Here is an 8,239-nt window from a genome sequence, read left to right as displayed (position 1 = left end):
CCCACCTGTCTTTGTGGGAAGTTGACTTTGTTGTGGCACATAACCTTTAGCTTTCACGGTTGTTTTGATTGTTTATTGTTTTTTTTCGGCATTTCCAATAAAAAAAAGGAATATGTACGCTCACGACGATGCGCTTTGGTCCACTTCCTTCAACGGCCGTGACACTGGGTACGTCTCTAAGAGCTGTGAGTCTTTCTGGGTATGTCTCTAAGACTGTGCGTATTTCTGGGTACGTCTCTTAAGAGCTGTGAGTCTTTCTGGGTATGTCTCTAAGAGCTGTGCGTATTTCTGGGTACGTCTCTAAAGCTGTGAGTCTTTCTGGGTATGTCTCTAAGAGCTGTGCGTATTTCTGGGTATGTCTCTAAGAGCTGTGCGTATTTCTGGGTATGTCTCTAAGAGCTGTGAATCTTTCTGGGTATGTCTCTAAGAGCTGTGAGTATTCTGGGTATGTCTCTAAGAGCTGTGAGTCTTTCTGAGTATGTCTCTAAGAGCTGTGAATCTTTCTGGGTATGTCTCTAAGAGCTGTGAGTCTTTCTCACAGCTCTTAGAGACTAAAACTTGATTTCTGTCTCCAAGAGCGTTAAGTATTTCTGGGTAAGTCTGTAAGGGCTTGCAACCTGGATGGTACAATATTTTACATTGGTCTTTTCAATATCTGTCACGTGTGTTGTTTGATCATTGCTAGACAGCCATTGTCAAGTCTTGTCATAGATTTCAAGACGATTTCAGTTAAAACTGTAACTAGGCCACTGAGGAACATTCATGTCGTCTTGGTAAGCAACTGAATCATTAAAGCAGGTATTTTCAACAGGTGTCAGTCTGTGTTAATATGACTATCCTCTTCAGCTGTTCCAGTCTGTGTTAATATCCTCTCTCTCTCCTGTGTTTAGTTCCAGGTGGATCTGGTCCAGTCTGTTTAATATCTCTCTCTCTCCTGTGTTTAGTTCCAGGTGGATCTGGTCCAGTCTGTGTTAATATCCTCCCTCTCTCTCCTGTGTTTAGTTCCAGGGGATCTGGTCCAGGTGATTGACCTAGCTGACATCAACCACACAGATAAGAGACAACACAACAGGAGGAGAGGTAGGAAAAAGGAGAGACCAACAATCTTTCATCTTTCTGGAGTAAATAATGTTTTTACCTTGTTTTTGACAATAGTTGTGACCTGTTTATGTGTTTCTTTCAGAGAACGTCGTTCCAGACCCTGTCTACTCAGCAGTGATGACAGACAGACAGAACAGACAGACAGACAGACAGACAGACAGACAGGACAGACAGACAGACAGACAGACACAGACAGACAGACAGACAGGTCAGAAGGTCATTCCAAACCCTGTCTACTTTTTGTTTGAATGTGTACCTCACTTTTTGTTCTGATTTACAAATGCAGCCCGTGTATAGTGTAGATAATCATTATACCATCTAAACCGCTGTGTTTTCTAGAACCACAAATATTGTTATTTCAGCTCTTTGCAAAAGACGCAAAAACAAAACCAAGAACAGAAGCATAGAAATATCTCACAAAGAACATATCTACCGCTACTTAGATTGGCTTTACAGTAGTATGACAGATCTATAACACATTTCTATATGGATTTTTTCGCGTTTCTCAAAAAGTTACATATTGCCATTTTAATAAATGTAATCTGTGTACTTTAGGTAGAGCTGTATCTGGATCCAGGGACGTAATGTGAAGAGAGGTAGGTCCAGCTCACTGTATCACTAACCCTAATGTACAGACTGAGGTAGGTCCAGCTCACTGTATCACTAACCCTAATTACAGACTGAGGTAGGTCCAGCTCACTGTATCACTACCCCTAATGAACAGACTGAGGTAGGTCCAGATCACTGTATCACTAACTCTAATGTACAGACTGAGGTAGGTCACAGATAACTGTATCATAACCCTAATGTACAGACTGAGGTAGGTCCAGATCACTGTACACTAACTCTAATGTTACAGACTGAGGTAGGTCCAGATAACTGTATCACTAACCCTAATGTACAGACTGAGGTAGGTCCAGATCACTGTATCACTAACCCTAATGTACAGACTGAGGTAGGTCCAGATCACTGTATCACTAACCCTAATGTACAGACTGAGGTAGGTCCAGACACTGTACACTAACCCTAATGTACGACTGAGGTAGGTCCAGATCACTGTATCACTAACTCTAATGTACAGACTGAGGTAGGTCCAGATAACTGTATCACTAACCTAATGTACAGACTGAGGTAGGTCCAGATTCACGTATCACTAACCCTAATTACAGACTGAGGTAGGTCCAGATCACTGTATCACTAACCCAATGTACAGACTGAGGTAGGTCCAGATCACTGTATCACTAACCCTAATGTACAGACTGAGGTAGGTCCAGATCACTGTATCCCTAACCCTAATGTACAGACTGAGGTAGGTCCAGATCACTGTATCACTAACCCTAATGTACAGACTGAGGTAGGTCCAGATCACTGTATCACTAACCCTAATGTACAGACTGAGGTAGGTCCAGGTCACTGTATCACAACCCTAATGTACAGACTGAGGTAGGTCCAGATCACTGTCTCACTAACCCTAATGTACAGGACTGAGGTAGGTCCAGTATCACTGTATCACTAACCCTAATGTACAAGACTGAGGTAGGTCCAGATCACTGTATCACTAAACCTAATGTACAGACTGAGGTAGGTCCAGATCACTGTATCACTAACCCTAATGTACAGACGAGGTAGGTCCAGATCACTGTATCACTAACCCTAATGTACAGACTGAGGTGGTCAGATCACTGTACACTAACCCTAATGTACAGACTGAGTAGGTCAAGATCACTGTATCACTAACCCTAATGTACAGGACTGAGGTAGGTCAAGATCACTGTATCACTAACCCTAATGTACAGACTGAGGTAGGTCCAGATCACTGTATCACTAACCCTATTGTACAGACTGAGTGTAGGTCCAGATCACTGTATCACTAACCCTAATGTAACAGACTGAGGTAGGTCAAGATCACTGTATCACTAACCCTAATGTACAGACTGAGGTAGGTCCAGATCACTGTATCACTAACCCTAATGCATCCTTAACTTCAACATGTTGTGTTGATGATAATGATGTAGCGTTTTGTATGAATGATGTAGCATGTTGTGTTATGAATGATGTAGCATGTTGTGTTACTGAATGATGTAAGCATGTTTGTTATGAATGATGTAGCATGTTGTGTTATGAATGATGTAGCATGTTGTGTTTGTTATGAATGATGTGGCGTGTTGTGTTATGAATGATGTAGCAGTTGTGTTTGTTATGAATGATGTAGCAAGTTTGTGTTATGAATGATGTAGCATGTTGTGTTATGAATGATGTAGCATGTTGTGTTATGAATGATGTAGCATGTTGTGTTATGAATATGTGTAGCATGTTGTTGTATGAATGATGTAGCATGTTGTGTTTGTTATGAATGATGTAGCAGTTGTGTTTGTTTAGATTAAATCAATTGTTATGGTCACATACACAGCAGATGTTAATGCGAGTGTAGCGTAAAAGCTTTTTCTTCTAGTTCCCGACCATGAAGAATATCTAACAAGTAATCTAACAATTCCACAACTACCTTATACACACAAGTGTAAAGGAATGAATAAAGAATATGTACATATAAATATATGGATGAGCGATGGCCGAATGGCATAGGCAAGATGCATAGGTGGTTATAGCCAACAGTATATATTTATGAGATGAGTAATGTAGGGTATGTAAACATTATATAAAGTGTCATTGTTTAAAGTGACTAGTGTCGTGTCTTTGGATCTGCCGGATTAAGTGATATGACATGCTATTCTATAAAATTGTTTCTCCGTAGTAACTATTACCTGATTGAGCTATCATGTAAATGTAATTAACTAGAAAGTCGGGGCACCACAAAAATATATTTTATAGAGCTGTTATCTTCCGAATAAACTCTTAAAAACCTAGTAATATTTTACATCAATAGCAGTCAAAATTAATCGTCACCTATTTCAGTCTCATCTGAAAGTTGTAAATTCTTGGTTATCTTCACAACCCTGCCTAACAAGTTGAATCAGCAAACAAAATTGGGTTTAATTATTTATTTACTAAATACCTAACTAATCACCACAGAAATTACATATACACAGAATGAATCATACCTTGATTGCAAATTACGTCATAAAGGAAAACGTCCTAGCGGGCGGAACAGATATGACAGCTGGTACACAAAGGAAAAGGGCTGGGTTGAGTGAAAGAGCGGGAAGACTTGAGGAACAAAGGGCGAAGCTGTGCTTTTTAAATACAGTATCTTATGCATCTAAATTACCGCCCATTTGGAAAAGGAAAATGCAATAAATATTTACTCTGAGCTCTTAACAGCATAAAGACTGCTTACTATTAGCTGAGCTTCCATCAGAATCTTGGGCAAGGTGTCCTTTCCCAGAACAATCGTCTTTGGGTTGAAAGATGTCCTCTTCTCCTGTCGAAATAGCCGCTAACGTTAGCCACCAACTGGAGAGGTGTCCAACTCGTGAAAGCGCATCACAAAGAATCCAGGAAATTCGCAATAAACTGCTATAAACTGCTATAAGTCGGTTTGAAATTAACTACCTTATGAAGTTTTTAAGACAAAAAAACAAATTAAATCAGAGCCGGAGATAAAGAACTGCTAAACCGAAAGCTTTTGAAGAAGCCATGCCGATGTCCTTCTTGCGTCAGGCGCCGGTCGAAAAGAATCGATACTTCCGTTCCAAGAGTTTATACTCCTCCAGATGGTGCTATCCGCTCCATTCAAAGTCTCACCGCTTACTGACATCTAGGGGAAGGCGTATGCAGTGCATGTAACCCCATACCTTATAAGGGAATTTATAAACCGACCCTGGAACAGAGACCTCAATTTCAGAAATCTCACTTCTTGACAGGAAGTGAGCTACAGAATGACTTCTGTTTCACTCAGAGAAATAAATAATTCAAACGGTTTTAGAAACTAGAGAGTGTTTTCTATCCAATAGTAATAATAATATGCATATTGTACGAGCAAGAATTGAGTATGAGGCAGTTTAATTTGGAGACGATATTTTCCAAAGTGGAAACAGCACCCCCTAGATTGACAAAAGGTTAAAAAAGTGCTTTCTGGACCATTTTTCAAAATTATTTCGATTTTTATGTCAATTTCACATGTATAAGAACTATATGAACTTACTTTAGTCAAATTTTATTATCATTTTTTTTTTAATTTTTACTTGTCCATAAGGCATATGTTTTGTACATTTGCAATATGATTTCATAGGAAGTCAAAAGTCAAAAATTACAAAAAAATTGAAAAAACCTATCACCCCCTTTAGAAAAGTACTTTCTGGACCGTTTTTCGAAATTCTTTCGATTGTTATGTCAATTTCACATGTATAAGAACTGTATGAACATCAAATCAAATTCATCAATTTTTTTTATCAGAATTATTTTATTTATTTTTACTTGTCCATAAGGCATATGTTTTATACATTTGCAATATGATCTTATAGGAAGTCAAAAGTCAAAAGTTGAAAATGTGAAAAAATTTGAAAACTTATCACCTCCTTTAAAAAAGTGCTTTCTGGACCATTTTTCGAAATTATTTCGATTTTTATGCCAATTTCACAGTATAAGAACTGTATGAACATACTTTGGTCATACTGTATTATCATCATTTTTTTTTACATGTCCACAAGGCATATGTTTTGTCCATTTGCAATATGATTTCATAGGAAGTCAAAAGTCGAAAATAACGCATTTTATTTAAAAAGGCCAAAATGAAGCATTTAAAACCGTATTGAAAATCGTGCCTGGTAACACAAAACATGAAGAATATAATATTTTCGAGAAGAAAAAACAGATTTTTTTTTATTTTATTTTTTTAAACCTCCATAAATCACTCAGGCCAGCACCCATTGATTTGGGGCCGTAGTATAGTGCTCCCATATCCCGCATGAAAGTCTGGATGCCCCCTAAAAGCATTTAAAACCGTTTTGAAAAATCACGCCTGGTAACTAAAAAAATCATGTGGCTGTTACACTTCTCAAGAATTGTGCATTGAATAATTAATAATGAAATGTAAAAACTGTTTTGAAGAAGGAATTAGATTAGAATTAGAATTAGAATTACTGTGCATTTGCAATATGTTTCAATATGTTTCAATTACAATCACGAATTTGACATGCTCAAAAATACTGCAGAAATGCAAAATTGACTGGCCAGATGAACTCAGGATGGCCGGGCAGTGATTCTGGTTCCTCGCTTACATCGCTCGTTGTGTTGATTTAATCTTTATTGCCAGTGAATTAAAATGTGCTTCCAGATTATCTCTCTGTGCTTTGGCTCCAACAATTAGTACATTGGTCTTGTCTTGCTTTAGCTGGAGGAAGTTATGAGCCATCCAACTATTCAAATCACTAACACAGTCTAACACAGTCTCCGTGGAGCTAAAATGGAAACTTGTGTATCGTCTGCGTAGCAGTGAAAATCAATGCTGTGCTTTCTCATAATGCTGTTGGCTCTAAGATAATTAACCACTTTAGGAAAACCAGATTTGAATTGAAAAAAATACAATTGTCACTAAAAAAATCATGTGGCTGTTACACTTCTCAAGAATTGTGCATTGAATAATTAATAATGAAATGTAAAAACTGTTTTGAAGAAGGTGGTGGGGATCGGATGGAGAAGGCAGGTAGAAGGTGGTGGGCATAGGATGGAGAAGGCAGGTAGAAGGTTAAGTTGTGATGTCACTTTCCTTACCTTACCTCCGCCTTTGTGCAAGGAGGAGCACTGCCAGAGCGCTGCAAAATGACCTCCAGCAGGCACAAATGTGCATGTGTCAGCATATGGTCTCACAAGGGGTCTGAGGATCTCATCTCGGTACCTAATGGCAGTCAGGCTACCTCTGGCGAGCACATGGAGGGCTGTGCGGCCACAAAGAAATGCCCCACACCATGACTGACCCACCGCCAAACCGGTCATGCTGGAGGATGTTGCAGGCAGCAGAACGTTCTCCACGGCGTCTCCAGACTCTGTCACGTCTGTCACATGTGCTCATGTGCTCAGTGTGAACCTGCTTTATCTGTGAAGAGCACAGGGCGCCAGTGGCAAATTTGCCAATCTTGGTGTTCTCTGGCAAATGCCAAACGTCCTGCACGGTGTTGGGCTGTAAGCACGTCGGCCTCATACCCCTCATGGAGTCTGTTTCTGACCGTTTGAGCGACACATGCACATTTGTGGCCTGCTGGAGGTCATTTTGCAGGGCTCTGGCAGTGCTTCTCCTTGCACAAAGGCGGAGGTAGCGGTCCTGCTGCTGGGTTGTTGCCCTCCTACGGCTCCTCCACGTCTCCTGATGTACTGGCCTGTCTCCTGGTAGCGCCTCCATGCTCTGGATACTACGCTGACAGACAAGCAAACCTTCTTGCCACAGCTCGCATTGATGTGCCATCCTGGAGGAGCTGCACTACCTGAGCCACTTGTGTGGGTTGTAGACTCCGTTTCATGCTACCAAATCACGCCAGCATTCAAAAGTGACCAAAACATCAGCCAGGAAGCATAGGAACTGAGAATGGTCTGTGGTCACCACTGCAGAACCACTACTTTATTGGGGTGTCTTGATAATTGCCTATAATTTCCACTTTTGTCTATTCCATTTGCACAACAGCATGTGAAATTTATTGTCAATCAGTGTTGCTTCTAGTGGACAGTTTCATTTCACAGAACTGTGATTGACTTGGAGTTACATTGTGTGGTTTAAGTGTTCCTTTATTTTTTTTGAGCAGTGTATGATGCTCTCTCATTTCTAATGGCCTTGTTTATTTATGATGCTCTCTCATTTCTAATGGCCTTGTTATATATGATGCTCTCTCATTTCTAATGGCCTTGTTATATATGATGCTCTCTCATTTCTATGGCCTTGTTATATATGACGCTCTCTCTTTTCTAATGGCTTGCTTACTCTATGATGCTCGCCCTTCTCATTCTAATGGCCCTTGTTTCCATCACCCCCTCTAGAAATGCTCTCCTTAGTTAAATTCATATTTTTCTTAATAATGGTGCCCTTTACCTAAATTTAAAGTATTATGCTGCTCTCTCATTTTCTAATTTTTAATCTATTTATAGGCTGTTATATAATGATGCCTCTCTCATTTTAATGGCCTTGTTATATATATGATGCTCTTGGTATATTCTTCTAATGGCTCCTTGTTATATAAGATGCTCTCCTCAT

At 39.7% G+C, this 8,239-nt stretch overlaps 1 long non-coding RNA gene across 1 annotated transcript; it reads left to right on the top strand.

Annotated features, from left to right (window-relative positions):
- Positions 1 to 1,035: 1,035 nt before the first annotated feature.
- On the top strand, positions 1,036 to 1,339 carry LOC139024792 (uncharacterized). Its single transcript, XR_011476149.1, has 3 exons — positions 1,036 to 1,080; positions 1,184 to 1,215; positions 1,288 to 1,339. It is a non-coding gene; the product is annotated as an uncharacterized lncRNA (long non-coding RNA).
- Positions 1,340 to 8,239: the final 6,900 nt, after the last annotated feature.

This window comes from Salvelinus sp. IW2-2015, unplaced genomic scaffold (genome assembly GCF_002910315.2).
Source record: "Salvelinus sp. IW2-2015 unplaced genomic scaffold, ASM291031v2 Un_scaffold1884, whole genome shotgun sequence".
In the NCBI taxonomy this organism is placed as follows: Eukaryota; Metazoa; Chordata; class Actinopteri; order Salmoniformes; family Salmonidae; genus Salvelinus; species Salvelinus sp. IW2-2015.
This window is presented reverse-complemented; position numbering and strand designations above follow the sequence as displayed.